This window comes from Sinohyriopsis cumingii, chromosome 8 (genome assembly GCF_028554795.1).
Source record: "Sinohyriopsis cumingii isolate HCF-2022 chromosome 8, ASM2855479v2, whole genome shotgun sequence".
NCBI lineage: Eukaryota > Metazoa > Mollusca > Bivalvia > Unionida > Unionidae > Sinohyriopsis > Sinohyriopsis cumingii.
The window spans coordinates 44,812,116-44,832,264 of NC_142968.1; positions in this window are offsets into that span (position 1 = coordinate 44,812,116).

Genomic DNA, 20,149 nt, shown 5'->3' on the forward strand with positions numbered 1-20,149 from the left:
GCAAACAGTGGACGGGTTTATTCGGTGTATTTTATTTATGTATGTTTTGTGTGTTCTAACCAGATTCGCCTCCCCTAAAAACAGATATTAACCGGTCATACTTCCTTTCTGAAAGAATTATAAAGGTTTTATTTAAGTTAAAATGAATCGTATTGTATTCATTACTGCACTTACGCTTATAAAACGTCATGCTATTAGAATGACTATATAGCCACGTTTGTGTTGATGTACCTTTAAGCAAAACCCAACGCATGCACATTGTTAGTACACAAAATGATTTTTTTTCCGTTATAGTTCTTACGGACGGAAGATCCTTAAAAACATTTATTGATTGATGGCGAAGTAATAATGAAAGGTGATGACTTCATATAGAAACTATTTGTACCGATGCAAACGAAATGACACCTTGCCAAGAAGTTCACGAATTTAGTTCCAAAGGAAGACATGAACTTTCTTTATCTTTAAACAATGAAATAATTATAATGGTGGACTTTGCTAATGATTTCCTCTCTGACACTAACACTAAACGGCTACGTATGATACAACTGCATGATATTACACAGGTAATCAATGCTCTAACAAGAGTAATAGCATGTACTTCTACCCTGATAGACCACGTCTACACTACCCACCCTGACAATCTCTATGAGATAAATGTACCCTTGAAATAAATGTACCCTGTAAGGGACAAGAAAATAATGACCCATCCAACTATTGACCCGTATCGGTTAAATCTGTACTTTCCAAAAATTATTAAAGAAACGTGCAAGCAGGCATCTTTTCGGATATCTCAACAAGTACAAACTCCTCTATACATTACAGTCAGGTTTTCGGCATAAACATTTATGTCAAACTGCATTGACAAAACTTAAATACCAGTGTCTGTTTGCGATCGAATAAGGCGAACCTGCTAGCGCAATCTTCATTGATTTTAAAAAAGCATTCGATTTGGTTAACCATTGGTGCTTTTAAAAGTACTATCACCTTACAAGTTTTCTTCAAACTCAGTTGCTTGAGCCACGTCGTATCTCGCTTGCACAGGTAAATATACTTCCGAATCATGTAATATTTTATCAAACCAATTAAAATAACAAATTGGGTCAAGAATATAAATATAGCAACCCTATGTTCTGATTATTCAGCTGCTCTTTGTCACAATAAATATTTTCTTAAAAATTTAAAAGAATTTTTGAAATATGAATGAAGTGACGCGTGATTCCAATGGTTCAAATGCGTTGCTCTTTGCAATGTAAGAGAGAGAGAGAGAGAGAGAGAGAGAGAGAGAGAGAGAGAGAGTACAAGAACTGCATATTTCATTAAGTCATTGTAAATGTATACATATATCCTTTGTCGATGAGTATGTTTTGAGACAGTCTTAGGGTTTTTCCTTCAGCAAGTATCAACAAGAGAAGAAATTCTACTGATCTTAATCGTTAATTATAGGGTATAGAATTTTACTGATCACTGTCTTTTTATGTGGTCTGATTTACCTGTATCTGAGTAGTTGAGGGTGTTTTAGGACAGTCTTAAGGTAGTCATGGGGTCATTCAATAAATGTTCATTATTCTCTAATATTTCCTATGACAAGTTAAACACAGGATTGTACATAGCTTTTATTTATTTATTTTGCTTCATTGCATAGTTGTATTGTGCTGATATTTCACGTGTCATGACAATATTAGCATATGTTAAACCAGATAAAATAATGATAAAATCACAGACAAATTAATACTTTTATGCGGGTAAGGGGATGCGTGCTACAACAGCGTGAGTTTTGAGTAGCTTAAAGTAGACAATCTAAAAGTTTTTTTTTTTTTTTAAGTTATGGGGTGGGGTCGGGTGGGGTGCGTCTTACCCATCTAACAGAAAACAATCCCATGTATAGAAGATACATGTAAAACTTTGTATTACTCTTTTTAACTACTACATCAATTGCATATCCAAATGTATCAAGTTTGGTTCTGTATTGTAGCAGTAATAATAAAAACAAATCGAGCTGACTACTGGTAGCGGTAGCAACGTTATTTATATTCAATATAATTATATTTTTATAGTTGATACCAAAGGAGTCTGAAGTTTTTTCAAGGAAGAATCTTACAATCAATCATCTTACCTGTGCTATAAATATCGCTTCATAGATGGATGAATACTATTTTAAATAATAAAAAATATAGTTTCCAGTTTGATATCTGTGGAAATAAAGCATCTCATAATTGCATGGAAATGTTCTTTATGTTTTGATATATAAAATATATTTCATGCTCTTAGAATTTATTTTCTTATATAATGAATTAAGTTTGTTGCATATAGCTATGATACAGTATGTGCTTTGTATGTGATGTCCTTGTTTTAAGTCATTTGCCTCTTGCTATTGTATTGGAATTGGAGATTTAAAATGAAATTGGAGATATGAGATGCTTGTCACAGACAACTGGTGCCAATACTTGCTGGTTATTGCATAATCATCAATGCCCCACATACATATATATATATATATATATATATATATATATATATATATATATATATATATATATATATATATATATATATATATATATATATATATATATATATAGATGCATTTATCTGCAATTTGCTCAAACCTTATGATGTCTTTGCTGATAAAAAAGCAGAATTTGCACTGCAATATAAAATAATAAACATGCTCATAATTGATAACCATGTGAATGAGGATATATAAACAAATTAGGACCTTAAATCTTGCTTGTAAGCGGCTACCTTATTCTGCCACCGTGTGGTAGCGGTAAATTACACCCACAAAATGTCCAAATAAAAATGGGATGGGAAGTGTCAGCGGAAATATAACATTGTGTAAAAGCATCTAATTGTATACAATTTGATACGTTTAATTTGTTTTGTGTTTCTTGCTGGCCACCTCTCTTCCGAATGTTAATACTCTGAGAAATCAACTGACTGTAATGCGGTAATATAGTTCGAATTATATTTTAAATAAGACGCCTAAACATGCCGTAAAGTGGTATTAACTCTTGTTGCTAGGGTTAGGAGAGTAGTCGTATTATAAGAAATTGACGTGGCACAGCGTCATCTGTTGTCATAATAAGGCATCATTTCATGCTATCTTCCGTGATGCTAACTTGCAACGTGCTTGATGCTACATTATAATTATGGTTTTAGAAGGTGCAATCTGTAATTTGTAATGTAGCAAGCTTATGAATAGAATATTAAAACTTGCAATAATTGACATATCATTTGCCATACGACAAACTACAGAACCAATTCAGTAGTTTACAAATTGCAAGATACAATGACGCCGAAGGAAAGTAAATCTTAGCACTTGTAAGCAGACATTTACAGCCTGCATCAATGAAGAATAGAAAATTCATGATTAAAATTATGAATGTAGCACTTGCAAGCAGCCATTGATAATAATGCAGAAGGAAAGTAGCACTAGCAAACTGCCACATAAATTTGCATCAATAAAGAACACAATACACATGGATAGAATTGCGAGCAGCTATTTACAATTTTGCATAAGAGAAGATTAGGACATACCTGCTTAAAATTATGTCGGTAATACCTCACAATATAATACAACATATAATCATCTCAAGTGTTGATCCAAATTACCATCGTAAACCCATATTTGTTGTCTCATAATGCGTCCACATATAAACACCCACCCTGTTTCCTTGACATCATCTGAACGAACGGCATAAAACCCTTTTCTGCTGGTCGTCTCGTTTGTTAATGTATGGAATCCCTGACCTAAACACATAAAGCAATCAAGATGTGACAGACAACAAGGGTAATACTATATCTTCCTCCAATTTTCGTTGCGAGACATACAAACTTATAAAATAAACACACACATACACACGCACACACATACGGAGTCACATACATACATACATACATACATACATACATACATACACACACACACACACATATACATACATACATACATACATACATACATACATACATACATACTAAACACATACATACATACATACATACATACATACATACATACATACGTACGTACGTACGTACGTACGTACATACATACATACATACATGCATACATACATACATATATACATACATACATACGTGTGACAATTTATTCTCAGCTAGCATATACTAGCATTTGATCAAAAGTATTTCCATCCGCTATCAGCCGTCAAAACTTCAAACAGCACGAGCACGCCGAGATAATTAGCTATGCAACCCACACACCAGTTTTACGTTAAAATATCCTAGATAATCAGAAATAGTATGACATGTCTCTAGGGATGAAATATTTGTGTCGAGTTTTAATTTGTCAGCTAGTAGATTAATTAAGTTTAAAAGTGCTCAAAATGTCACAGGCACCAAAAGATAAAAAAAATGTTAGACTTGGCTGAACAAATTCAGTTTATTATTTAAATGCAGCATAAGATAATCTCACAGTGTGGCCTTTATTCTGGTAATGTCACGCTGTGAAAGATTCGTGTGTATGACTGATGCCTTTCTATTTGAAGTAAGTGAGGGAGGGAAAATAACCCCATCAAATTTATTTTCCTTTTTTGTCTCAAATTGTAATTCTGTATTTCAAGGATATTGGAGTTTTATCGATTTTCACTTACCATCTCGGTGGTTTTACTTCCAAATAAAGGATTATCACATTCTTCCCTGAACAAGCCACGTCAATAATAAGCCTAATCGTTTATTTAAATCTATTTAAGTTTCTAAAATTCTCCATGTCAATCAAGCTTAGGCAGTTTTAATAGTACATTTTGAAATTGGATGTTTTAGAGTGCTTAGCTACATACTTGACTGAGATGTTACAGTGAGTTTATTTAAAAAGAAGGTTATGATAATGGTGTTAATATTTAAATCTTTGAGTGCTTTAAGAGCGAAGACAACACGAGAACCGAATTATAAATAAAGTAACTTGTATCATGGCCTGGAGACAAAACCGGATTTAATCTCCCTAGGACGGAATTTTGACCCTTAGGTTAAAATTATAAATATGGTTGATCTAATAGCCTTTTTGGTGTGTATTACTTAGTTTATTCACAAAAGTAATTTTTGTGCAAACATTGGAATCAAGACATCTTCACCAAACACTGATGTTTCTCACAATCCAGTGATGTACTTATTCATTGAACTGAGATGGTTGTTTTGCCAGCAAACGTGCAGCTTTATTGCTTCAATGGAACAAAGCAAACCTAATACTTTTTGTTGATAATGGTCTGTTACAGTATTTGGAACTCTTTTGCAACCTTTTATGTGTACTGTGTCCGTTCTGTACCATTTCCGTACTATACCGTTTCCATCCTGATTCCTTGCCTTTTGTTCCGTTCCATTTTCATGCCGTCCAGCAATCGTTTTGTCGTCTTCGTACCGTTTCGTACTGTTTCAGAATAGATTCCAAACATCTCGCCCTTACATTTATTGAAATTTCCATTACCCGCTTTAATTCAACTTGAACCATGTTAATCGATTCCCAGTAAATTCTATTCAAACAACTGTAAGTTCGAAATATTAAAACAACCGATCAATGGTTTATATGTTCCGTACGGGTCTAAATGGCCTTCCTAACCATACTTCTTGTCCGGGAACCTTTTTCGTACTGTTTGCGTATCGTACCATCATTGTGCTGTGGTCAGTGCTGCAGAAGACATTACAAGTACTGTAATAAAGGAAACGAATTTGGAATATACGAACACAGCAGCTTAACGCTTGAAGATATAATACAATTTTTTAGATACATTTACATCGTGTATCATATTAGCTAATCTACACTGATCAAAAATATGCGTAAATGTCACGTTGTTATAAATACTTCCACCAGTATTCCAAAGACAACACTGGTAGATGGCATACGCCGATAATTTGGTGAATTTGATTTACATGGTACATTTTAAACACAGATAATTTTAACGACGAATATCCAGTAGAAGACATAACTGTCATAATATAGTTGCCATTTATTGCAATTTGCTATATACACATGACATATTTTATTTATATTTGATTTATGATGGCGAGTTTGAATTGATCTTAATAATCATCATAGGAAAACCAGCCGTGATTAAAAGACCGGGTTTATTTAGTGTGTAGTTACACATGTGTGCTTTCGTGACTTTGCTTTGCTAGTTTTCGTTGTTCTATTTAAAAAAAAAGACTATTTGTCCTATGTAGAGATTGCTATTTAACTTCAATAAATAATTTAGACTTCCATTCCATGATATTATTTGCTTTTTATTGAACTAAAACATATAAATAATTTAAAAAGTTCTTGAGAAGTTAATATCTTTCTTTTGAGGTTGTTTATACCTGCACATATTATTACTAGCTAATCTGATGTCTGAAGAAACAAGTCGATAAAATTTGTTTTAGGAAAAAGGGTTAGATAATTTTTGACGTTTGTTTTCAACAACTGCTTGTATATTGTAATAATACAATATCGTTTAATATAATAAGAACAGTTTATATATATATATATATATATATATATATATATATATATATATATATATATATATATATATATATATATATAAAGGCCACTACAACAGAAACAAGTTATCGCTCCTGTTCCCATGGCACTTTATTTTGTCACTACACATTCATTAGTGCTGCCACTACACCACTACATCTGGATTACCGCGACTCACTTTTTGGTGACCCCTAATTGTTGGAAGTTGGCCATAGCGATCACATTGGCGTTGGTGTGTCTTTCCGCCCGTCCACACCCTATATTAACCTAAAATGTGAACGTGTTTTATCGTTCAAAAATGTGGTCAATTTTTCAAGTACATTGGCCACATAGCCATGTTGCTTGGTATGTGGATACATTTTTTAATGTGCACAACACGAATTTATCAAACGCTCGGGTTCGGGCTAGACGCGTAAGCAATAACCGATTTCTTGTTGAAATGAAAACGACCTCTTTATATGTGCCTTGGATGAACGCAGTACGTGAATGGAACTATACAGACCCAAGAGTAACTTCAAAAACCACGTGATCAGATAATGTGGCCCGAGAGTCCTAACATTCGTGCATCCTAACCAGATTTGAATGTATGTACACACGTTCCCGATGCAGTGGATCAACTGTTGAATTAAATGGCGAAGAATTTCAGAAATTCTTTCGTCGTAATCTGCGTATATAAAACACGAAAACGTTAAATCTTCGATTCCGTAAGTTCGTTTTGAAGGGAGACGAGCCAGGTTTAGTTGAGTGCAAACTCCAAAGAATGAAAAGATACGACAGTTGTCCTAGGTCGAAGCAAAAGTGTATTCACTTTGTTCAGGCAGGCCTCGGTCTATGTTGAAGTAATTGTCTAGATGCGGAAAGTCACACACAAACATTTTGAAGATCAAATAACTAAGGATTAGACCGAACGGTAATGCTCGAAACTGGTACACCGAGTCATACAAACAAAAGCTAAGGTATGTTCAGGACTACTAGTGAATGTAAAGCTTACGGTACATATAGGCATCTGTCAGGTATAAACTTATGGAATTGCTGTCAGGTATAAACTTATGGAATTGCTGTCAGGTACAAACTTACTGAATTGCTGTCCAGAATAATAAAACTGTTTTCGTAACGGAAATGACTCTACAGAGTGTCTTGTCTACGGGGAGCAAATGTATCAAAGTAAAACTAAAATTACAATAATCTGTGCTTAAGAAAACTATCATATCAAGCAAGATATATCCGGAATTCGGGTCTGATCGATTGATTTAATAAACAAGTAACCAGTAGTGACATAACCGTTAATTTACCAAACTTGTAATCTTTGCATCTTCACGTATGAATATTTCACGAATTTTTCAAATCTTCGAGTGTGCTATTCTCCCCCACCCCATCCCATTTAAATGAGATCATCACCTATCATGAGGTCCATACTAACATGAATGCCTGCATATAACCAGGTCCGATTGTAATGTGTTATATTTGCAAAGGTCAAATACAAGCTGAAAGCTGCAACGTACAATCTATCATGGAGGAATTGCCATTATGAAAATGTCAATGCCTTCGCTCAGCCAATTCATACATTAAACCTCTCTTAAGTCGCTATTTTGGCATTTTTATGACATTGACTTGTGAAATAGGCCCGACGCGTCTTTACTGCATGTTGTAAGGACGAATGAGTGGAGGCAACCCGTTTGCCGTCGGTTGCGTCTTTTCGTTGGAGTGATCACTCTGATGCAACTCATTACCTTGGCCTAAACATCAACTAGATGGCTGGTTAGAAGTATCAGGCCCGACGAATCTGCTAATCACGCCGAACTTCAGAGCCTATGTTAAAGACATTTAGTTTCACTGAATTTTGTACCTTTGCGATTAAAGCAACATATTGTTATTCTTTAAACCGTATAAAGAACACATACGCTGAGGGCAGTGGCGATAGCAACGATAAATTGAATAAAGTTTCTTCTTTGTTCGAGTATAGCTACCTGTGTAGCTTTGACACGAGAAACGCAAGTACCTATAATTGTAAAACGAAAGCGTAGTTTTGGCTAACTACTTGCAAAATTCACCGTGACCTTCTACTTCTCTCAAAGTGGTCTGTGTAGATGTCCTGTGATGTATTTCCACACAAATCTCCCACCTGGTGAAGAACTGATATTCGATCTAGAACTTTGGATGACTATAGTGAGGCTGAGATGCTCTCACAACGTTTCGCAAGTGAAACGAATCAACATTCGCCGTAACAGCAAGCTGATTCCCACAAACACATTTGTCATGAAACTCGACTGTGATTCTTTGCCTATATCAGTCAACGCCGGGTTTTTGAACATCCCTGTGCACCATTTCATTCCCCTAATTCTTTGCTCAGTGTCAACTGCCAGAAGAATGGTCACCTCAAAAATGGCTGCTAGAGGAAATCTGTCTGTCGCAAGTGTGCAGGGGGTCAGATAGATTATCCTGCTGAAAGAAACTATCTTGTCCGAGTTTTCAGGCAGAATATTTGTCATATTCATGAGATGGGGTTTGCAATCTACTGCCCGCGTGTCGCATCCGGTCACGCGAATTGATTTTATTCGGTTACATTACAGGGGTACATAAAAAGTCACTATTCGGCCCTCTCCCTGGATGACGTAGCATATGCCAGCTCGAGAGAGTACCCTAAACTCGTAAAGAGGAGAAAGATATGAAATTTCCTGATGCTAGAAAGTTTTGGAAGCAACAGATCCATTTAACACAGTTGGCAAATCCTACTCCAGTGCAAATAGATGTTACAGATCCAAAAAACCAAACAAATTCACGCCGCAAATACCCGTCCTAGAAGCCACCTAAACCAATATTTACGTAGATAATCCAGATGATCAATATGGCAGTGTAACAATAAAGAAATACATCTAATCGCAGCCCACGAAGAGAACAACAAACCTGTGGCCCCCGTGGACATAACGACAATGTGTCACATACAGTTCTCAACTCTATTACAAGATCTCGATTATATCCGGGCTGCCAGAAGAGCATCAGACCATTGTAGCCGTTGGACATGCTCCAAACGAAATAAAGAAACAGTTAAGGAATCAACAAGGATATCGAAAGGATATGATGATCATCTTAAGTTCTATAGTTCTGGGGGTCTAATTAGTATGTACACTGGAGAGGCCACTGACATCGCACCAGGGAAGATCCCAAAAGTTTAGTACGTACACCACTTTGATATACCTTCCTTACACCACAGCACAATAAATAGTCAAGGATTCAAGGCACATAATTGTGAAACTAGTATCCTTTTAACGAACACGGTCCTATAGTTTTCCGACTTCAGGAGGCCTTTCTAAACGAAAATCACAGATTTAATGTTAAAAGCTTCACCATATACGGAAGCTTGTCAAGAAGTACTTAAACATTGCTGAAGGAGTTTCCACCATCATAATAAACAAAACTCCTCACTGTCTATACTACTTTATTGGATATAGCCCTTCGTGTATCCCGACACAGAACTCCTTCACTTAACTCCAAGCACTCCAATCAGCATGCAACGTATCGATGATCATCTTACTGAATAGCTGTCAATACGTTTCTACGACTTTCACGGCCACCATGGACTTTGGGGCTGTAAATATATCAACGAGTAAAAAATGAGACGTAAGTCTTTGTGTAAAAATACAATTGTTGCCCTATCTATTATAAGTCATATACCTACATGAATCCAACCACTTAATACTTCCCTTCCTTAGATCTCACTATATGAAATCCATATATTTTTTGAGACTTTTCTGGGGAAGTTGATGATATATGTGACAGCGAACAAAATTCTAAAATGCTGAAGAAGTAGTATTTCAAACCCTCAATGAAAATTGAGATAAACAGACTGGGAAATGTTTCGCTTATGAGAGCTGATAAGTTGACAACAATTTGGATCCAGTACCCCTATTTGTAATGATAATCTTGGGTGTTGATGGAGATACAATATAAAAAACTTCGGCAATTCGGAAAAGTGTTAACAATCTACGATTTGACGATGTATGCATACATGCCATCAGTGAACAAAACAAAATCCTGAAACCTTTCAGTACCAATGCAACAACTGGGAATGTGAAGAAATACCGCATATTCCAAGATAAAACCAGTCGTACCATGAGAGAGAGAGAGAGAGAGAGACTCCTTGTGCCATGAGAGAGAGACTAGTCGTGACATGAAAGAAAGAGAGGAAGAAATACAGAAATGATAGAGAGTTAAAGTTAGAAGAAAAACCTGGACATCATAGATCTTTAGGTTGAACATTCGTTCTTTATTTAAATTTATTTAAATTGTGTAAGTCAACTGCAGATAATATTTTAAATCAGTCTTTTGAAATTTGATAAAATAGTTAGAACCGTACCAGAAATCTTAAACACATTGCCTGAAATATTATCGACAAGCTCTCACGAAATTACTTCCCCGGTGTCACAAGTCTGAACGTAAAGATTCCTCTAACTTTCAAATCTGATAACGCTGAATATTACAACCAACCTTTCACTCTCAGAGAATTTCAAAACTCGCGATCATGCCCATGACGTTTCATAAGATGGTATACATCATCAGCTTTTAAAACACTTATCTGATAATGCTGCTGATACACTGCTAGACATTTTCAATGCAGTCTGAGAAATTTGCGTCTTCGTGCAGTCTTAGCTTGAAGCAACAGTGATGTCAGCACCTAAATCTGGAAAAGACCAACCGGGCCCTTGCACCTATCGTCCGATATGATGTACAAGTTGTATTTGCAAAATCAAGGAGCAGATGATTAGTTACAAAGTAATGTGGTTTTTCGAATAAAACTATCTGTTATGAGACGTTCAAGGTGGATTTAGATGACATAGAACCATACAAATCACATTGTCAGACTTGATAGAGAAACTTCAATCAAGAAATGACAAATAGTTATTTTCTTTAACCAACCTGCCTTTTTCGGCTTGGAGAAAGCTTAAGGCATCACGTGAAGTACGATGCAAAAATGACCTGTCCAAAGTCTAAGAGTCCGCCTATACAATTTGATGGCAAATTTTGTAAAAGAGAAACATTTCTGAGTTACAGCGCCCTTTCTGAATGCTGTCTTTTCAGAGATCTTCAAGGCAGGATATTGTCAGTTACCTTATTCAACATCATATTAATTGTAGTGTAAAATAGCTTACTTCAGGAGGTGACTATGTTATATGTCAACAACTGTCTGATCTGCCGTAGATCAAAGTATATACATACTGTCATAGACTCAGGATTAACCAGATGTGCACCATAATGGGGTTGGGGTGGATATTTACCACAACATGTGAAATCTCGATATGTTATCAGAGATGGTTTCTTTTAAAGATATTAGTGCAACATGTTTAGCTCATTGGACTTTGGGCAGTACAAGAGCATGTAGTTATGGCGAATAGTTGCTCTGTGGTTACATAAATTTTAATGTATAGCTTCTCCTTATTTTCGATAAGCGCCATTTCCTAGACATGTTCTCAGACTTCCTGCTGTTCATGGAGTCAAATTATATTGTATCACTAGTTGACTAATCCCATGTTTATTATGCCTGTAGGGAATCTCTGTCAATGAGTTTTAGCTATTACCATGTTGATCATTACACTTGGCTTGTCAAGGTTTCATTAGTTTACATTCAGCACCGTTTCTTGCAAAAATGAAATGCCTGTAATACCCCCATTTAACACCAAATGTATTTTCTCATTATGTAGTTGCTTAATGGGAACATCATGACACGTGTATTAAATATGAAGCTTCAGGTTGCTTGTGTCTCGCGATAAACGAACTTTTTATTTATCGTGTCAAGTTCTTATGGACGCCATGTTTGTTTGTTTGTGACCCATGCCATCGATGGTTCGATATTACAGGTATGTGATTCACATACATTTACTCTCGAATGAAGTCACAGTGAATTTGTTGCCGAAAGTAATATCTGAAACATACCGATTTTTATATAAAAACGGTTCGATTTATTGATTTATTTTGCATATCCGCAATTATTTTAGTACCATTATACCCTGTAGTTGGTTTGCCAGTTTATCCATTAGAGAAGTGTTGTTCTGCTACTGAAACTATGTAGACAAATTAGGATATAGAGTTTATGTCTTAGAGTTTTGGACAGAGTAAGATATAAGATGCGAGAATGTTTTATACACTGAGTATATCGAACGTTATTCGTATGTGGTTGATACCCTAAGAACTGCGTTAGACTGAGGTTTGCCCGTTCGCCACATCTGATTCGTTGGTGGATTCGGTTTGCCAGTTCCGATTGATTCATTACTGTCACGTGGTTAAAAACCGAAGGTTACAGATTGGAGTCGAAGAAGTACTTACCAAATAATTGCAGAGCGCAGTCAAGTTCAAAACTGGAAATAACATTAGTCAACTTTTAAGTCCAGCACCCATTTTAGGTAATGACATATATAAATTGCTATAATAATAATAATAATAATAATAATAATAATAATACGGACTGGCAAAGTAATAATAATACTCTGAATTATTTGGACATTATTTAGGTTAAAAGCTAGTAAAAGAAGCAATATTTTGAACATCTGTACCTCCTTATCTGCAACTGTTTGCAGAGGCAAGCAAGTTGGTATTTACGTAAGAAATGCTTTAGTAAGTAAATTCATCTTCCAAATTGTCGTGCAGTTATCTCCCACCACATTATTAACCTGAGTTAAACGAATACGAAGCAAATCTTCAACTCTCGTCTGTTGGGGTCACTCCATGATTTCAAATCATTATTTCCTTTATTTAACATTGAAAAAAGATTATATTTTATATATTTATATTTCTGAGACATTTTATTGAAATGATCCAGCTATAAGCCATCGAAAATTAACTTCAGTATCTAATTGTTTCGATACAAGAGTGCAAACAACGAGTGTTTCATTGCAAGAGTTTGTATGTCTTATCCAAGTGAATATTTTGTACTGATGACAGCATTACAGCTTCTTATTTGCGTCACTTTCATTAAATATTTTTGTTGATTTTACTTCTGCGTGGAACTTCTGCAATGAACCCTCCCTAGCAAACAGGAAGTAGAGGTCGCTTACAATACTGTTGAACATAAATTACATTTAAGCTTGATCAGAATGAGCAGAACAAAACAGTTTGAAATTTTCGAAATCTTAAATTGTATGAATTTCATCCTACTACAAAGAATTCATGATAATGCAAAGCTCCTTCTCACCTGTGTTTTCTTCCTGTTGTGTAGGAGACTAAATGTTTTGCGCTGTTTTCCACCATAACTAACTTTCCTTCACCATTTTAGATACTACAAGGACAAATATCATCAAGCCATGGATTTAATGCGAGTCGATTCAGACAGATTGTGGAGCAGATAGGAAGCTCTCGTTCGTGTTGTACAGGTTAACAGCATGATCCGAGCTTGACTTGACAGGTGTGCACGAATCCCAAGGTAAATCTTACCACCAGATATTTGATCAGATACACAGATAATGACTTAGAATTTGTCTTTGTACATGTGGGACTTTCCCTTAGAAAAGTTCAATGCTGAGTTAGAAAACCATCACTTTACCTCAAATGAACGAAACTGGCATTTCAGTATAGTATACGAAACTATCATTAAATCCTGCATGAGATGCGTTATTTAGGCCAAAATACAAAACCTTGCACGATGGCCAGGCTTTTAAATTAATCCATGATAAAAGATAAGATGGATCCGTTATATGTATGTGCTAACTTGACTGAAGCATGATTCATTTCCAGGAAAGTGGTAAGTTGGCTTAACACAAACAGATAATCATGTATTATAAAATCATACCCGCTGAAGTACTTTACAGCTAAATTCAAAACTATATTATTTTACATTATTTCATAAACCTTATTTGATCTTTTTTCACATCTTTTTCTAGTTTTGAATTTGTCATATATTGCACGGTTGAAATTTTAGTTGCAGACTAGTTTGGTACCAGATGTTGCACTCAAATTTGATTGTCACCTTATCTTGGATTGCAATCAACACTCATCTACTCCCGGTTTCTCCATCATTGTGAAAGATAATTATGACTTGGCTGAAAGTAAGAATCGCTATTTAAACAATTTTATTACTATATTTGATAAATCGTTTCTCCTAAAAATGTTTCCATTGTCGAGGAGTTTAAATGGCATACGATACTGTATGGTTGAAAGAATATCGAATTGCAGTTACAATCCATCAAGTTGAGTCGCTACAAATATGCAGGATTCATGTAAAAAGCTAATACATGTTTTAATACTTGAAGCATACTTTTTATGCAATTTTTGAAGGTGCATCCTTAGTGATTAAATAATTTATAGATTGTCTATAGTCTTGGCACATTTTAAGTTCTGTTCAGAGAGAGAGAGAGAGAGAGAGAGAGAGAGAGAGAGAGAGAGAGAGAGAGAGAGAGAGAGAGAGAGAAGAAGAAGAAGAAGAAGAAGGCAGAATGCATAGACGAATACGAAAAATTAATAGGCCAATGGTATGAAAATAAAGCTACACATACATTTCCTAGATGGGGAAATTTGAGAAGAAAGTAGCACCAAAAGTAATATCGCAACTAATGCGGTGTAATTTTTCTTAAATTTATATAATTCAGTATATCAGAATGATGCATATAATAAAACGGTATTTCACCTCCACACCAACCACATACCCAATATACAAAGTTTACATAAAATCCTCAAAGCGGTGTCGTCTGAGAAGTGATAGGTAACTGTGTCACGGATGGAGAAGCTCACAGACGGAGAGATGGATAAACAATTGAACCCTCTGACACGTGGGGGGGGGGGAGGGCAACGACAATATTTCCGATCTTCGCTGAAAGGTGCAACGATAGTAACATTCTTCAATCAGTTTAGGAAGAGAAGAATGATATTCTCTTAATTCCAGTTTTTTCAAACTTTTTTTTCCTCAAGATATTTCCCTAAAATTGGGTCAGATTAGAAAAGGAAAACTCCACTACAGAGATATACCTGCCACAAAGTTTCAGTCGAATCCTCCAAGCAGAATGAGAAGACAAGCAATAAAGAGCCCAGTTTCCCCAAAAGGCATTTCTCTGATACTTCTACAACATATTTTTAAAACAAATGTGGGCAAGTAGAAAGTAATGTATTATTGCCCATCTACATAAACCACGTGCCTAGCCGTCAGTGTAAAATAAACTCCATCCGGTGTATGAGGAGAGCCTTTTTGACAATTCCTTAAGAGATTTCCAAAAGATGGGCCCGTGGGGAAAAAGAAAAAAGTATTAAGCATATGCACGTAGAACATATCTAGCCTAGTTTTAATAAATTCTGCAAACCGTTGTGGAAAGAGAAACGATGGCGAACTGACTGACCTCGCATGCTAGCACATACCTTTCTCCTTGATGCTTTTAAAATTTCTTTTGCTGATGTTATCTACTGATTATCGTACTTTTTATTGTTGAACCTTGTTATGAAAACAAGGAACAAAATCTCTTATAATGTTTGGGAAACTGGTATTCGAATAATTGCTTAATTTCGGCATAATAACAATAATTTGTATTCCAATAGTTCTATATAAACTTCACAAATAGTGCGCCACTATCATTTCGAGAGATCAGTTCGATTTCATATCATACAAACAGGTTATTTCCACTTGCATCAACTGCTATAGCATGGAAACAATCATCGAAAATCCTACATGGAAATTGTAAGTTTTTTTATTTGTGTGTTTGGTCATGTATTGTTTCCTTTATTCATTCTAACGTACATTAAACGTTTTTATAAGTTTTGAAGCTTTCTGTAATAGTCCTTACTTAAATGCATGGCTTTGCATAACACTCAGTAAGGCCCTAACCTAAATGCGTGACTTTGCATAACACTCAGTAAGGTCCTAACCTAAATGCGTGACTTTGCATAGCACTCAGTAAGGCCCTAACCTAAAAGTGTGGCTTAGCATAACACTCAGTAAGGTCCTTACTTAAATGCATGGCTTTGCAAAACACTCAGTAAGGCCATAACCTAAATACGTGGCTTAGCATAACAAGCAGTAAGGTCCATACCTAAATACGTCGCTTAGCATACAACTCAGTAAGGTCCTTACTTAAATGCGTGGGTTTGTATAACACTCAGTGAGGCCCTAACCTAAATACGTGACTTTGCATAACACTCAGTAAGGCCCTAACCTAAATATTTGGCTTAGTATAACACTCAGTAAGGTCCTTACTTAAATGCACGGCTTTGTATAACACTCAGTGAAGCCCTTACCTAAATGCATGGCTTTGCATAACACTCAGTAAGGTCATAACCTAAATACGTGGCTTAGCATAACACTCAGTAAGGTCCTTACCTAAATACGTCGCTTAGCATGAAACTCAGTAAGGTCCTTACTTAAATGCGTGGCATTGCATAACACTCAGTAAGGCCTTTACCTAAATACGTGGCTTAGCGTAACACTCAGTAAGGTCCTTACCTAAATACGTGCTTTGTATAACACTCAGTAAGGTCCTTACCTAAATACATCGCTTAGCATAACACTCAGTAAGGTTCTTACCTAAATGCGTGGCTTTGCATAACACCCAGTAAGGTTCTTACCTAAATAAGTGGCTTTACATAACACTGAGTAAGGCCTTTACCCAAATGCGTGTCTTTGCATAACACTCAGTAAGGCCCTTACCTAAATGCTTGGCTTTGCATAACACTCAGTAAGTCTCTTACCTAAATGTGTGGCTTAGCATAACACAATGTAAGGTCCTTACTTAAATGCGTGGCTTTGCATAAAACTCAGTAAGCTCCTTACTTAGATGCGTGGCATTGCATAACACTCAGTAAGGTCCTTACCTAAATGCGTGGCTTTGCATAACACTCAGTAAGGTTCTTACCTAAATACGTCGCTTAGCATAACACTCAGTAAGCTGCTTACTTAAATACGTGGCTTTGCATAACACTCAGTAAAGCCCTAAACTAAATACGTAGCTTTGCATAACGCTCAGTAATGTCCTTACCTAAATACGTGCGTTGCATAACACTGAGTAAGGCCCTTACCTAAATGCGTGGCTTTGCATAACACTGAGTAAGGCCCTTACCTAAATGCGTGGCTTTGCATAACACTCAAAAGGCCCTTGCCTAAATACGTGGCTTTGCATAACACTCAGTAAGGCCCTAACCTAAATACGTGGCTTAGCATAACATTCAGTAAGGTCCTTACTTAAATGTGTGGCATTGCATAACACTCAGTAAGGCCCTTACCTAAATGCGTGGCTTTGCATAACACTAAGTAAGACCCTAACCTAAATACGTGGCTTAGCATAACACTCAGTAAGGTCCTTACCTAAATACGTCGCTTAGCATAGAACTCAGTAAGGTCCTTACTTAAATGCGTGGCATTGCATAACACTCAGCAAGTCCCTTACCTAAATACGTGGCTTAGCATAAAACTCAGAAAGGTCCTTACCTAAATACGTGCTTTGCATAACACTCAGTAAGGTCCTTACCTAAATACGTCGCTCAGTATAACACTCAGTAAGGTTCTTGCCTCAATAAGTGGCTTTACATAACACTGAGTAAGGCCTTTACCCAAATGCGTGGCTTTGCATAACACTGAGTAAGGCCCTAACATAAATGCGTGGCTTTGCATAACACTCAAAAAGGCCCTTACCTAAATACGTGGCTTTGCATAACACTCAGTAAGGCCCTAACCTAAATACGTGGCTTAGCATAAAATTCAGTAAGGTCCTTACTTAAATGTGTGGCATTGCATAACACTCAGTAAGGTCCTTACCTAAATGCGTGGCTTTGCATAACACTAAGTAAGGCCCTAACCTAAATACGTAGCTTAGCAAGACACAAAGTATGGTCCTTACTTAAATGCGTGGCTTTGCATAACACTCAATAAGGCCCTTACCTAAATGCGTGGCTTTGCATAACACTCAGTAAGGCCCTAACCTAAATACGTGGCTTAGCATAACACTCAGTAAGGTCCTTACTTAAATGCTTGGTTTGCATAACACTCAGTAAGGCCCTAACCTGAATACGTGGCTTAAAATAACACTCAATAAGGTCCTTACTTAAATGCGTAGCACTGCATGACACTCGGTAAGGCCCTTACCTAAATTCGTGGCTTTGCATAACACCCAGTAAGGCCCTAACCTAAATACGTGGCTTAGCATAACAGTCAGTAAGGTCCTTACTTGAATGTGCGGCATTTCATAACACTGAGTAAGGCCCTTACCTAAATGCGTGGCTTTGCATAACACTCAGTAAGGCCCTTACCTAAATGCGTGGTTTGCACAACACTCAGTAAGGTTCTTACCTAAATGCGTGGCATTTCATAACACTCAGTAAGGTCATTAAATGCATATCCCTTGCATTGCACTCGGTAATGCTCTTACTAATACGCATAGCCCTTGCATAACAGGCAGCAATAAAGGTCCTTGCATAAATGCATAGCCCTTTTATAACACTCAGTAAGTTCCTTACATAAATGCATATCCATTGCATAACACATCTAACACTCTGGAACGGCTATGCATTTACTTCTGCATGCCAATACGGAGGGGAGCATAAATGCATAACACTAGTGAGGTTGGCATAACTGAATATCAATACTGATGGTTTCATAAGCGCCTACCAATAGTGAGGATTGCATAACTGCATAACAATACAGAGGAGCTGAATATATTTAGATGCTCCCCTGCTATTTGTTTTGCATAACTTCGCATATATAGATTAGTTTTACATAGACTTAACGAGGAAGCTAATCGTGAACGATGATGCTTTTTTATAATATAATATAATATAATATAATATAATATAATATAATATAATATAATATAATATAATATAATATAATATTTATAGGTTACTGCATTTGTATGGGAAAATAGGAACGAGTTTTCGGAATGAATACTGCACGAACTTGTGAGTGCAGTATATCCTTCCGACAAAACGAATTCATATTTTCACATACAAATGCAGTAACCTTTTTATTATATGCTCATTTTTTATTCTACCTAAGGTTTAATTATATAAACAAAATACACTACAAGAAACAACGTAAATGAATGAATGCCGTATTCCAAACTAAATACACAAGCGCAGATTTGACATTACAAAATGACATCATTATTAATGCGCACATAGCTCCGCCCAGATAAATTTGAATTTAGTCGCGCGGTCGACATAACTTTCGAAAGAAAATGGCGTGTCTAGTTAAAATTGAAATTTGCAGTCATATTGTGAATGAATGGGCATTGCAACGACTTTTCCATTTGATCTGGAGTGGATATATTTTGGTATTTTGTTTCGATTCGACGAAAGTTTGTGATTTTGGACTGGATTCATCTATGCAAATTATACATTAAATACATCGGATTGGAATGGCGCGGGAGAAGCGTGTTTACGTCTGCAAATGTGTTTCTGTTTCTGCCATTGAATATTTGAAATCATAACGTGGGAAAAATATGAAGTCTTTCAATTGCATTTGTCAAAAAGATGCTATGGAATTTAATGTGTATTTCATTTTCAGTGCAGTAAGGAGGATGCAATTGCACTTATCATTGAAATTACAGCACACTTTCGAAATGTGTAATCCAGATTGAAAACCTATGACATGGCTCATGTAATTCGGATTTGCAGAATTAAGAAAAAACATTTTGAGGAAATTCAGGATGTAAAACTGTAAGTATATTTTATTTTGCCATTCTTATCACCAGCGAAAGAAAACAGTATATGCCT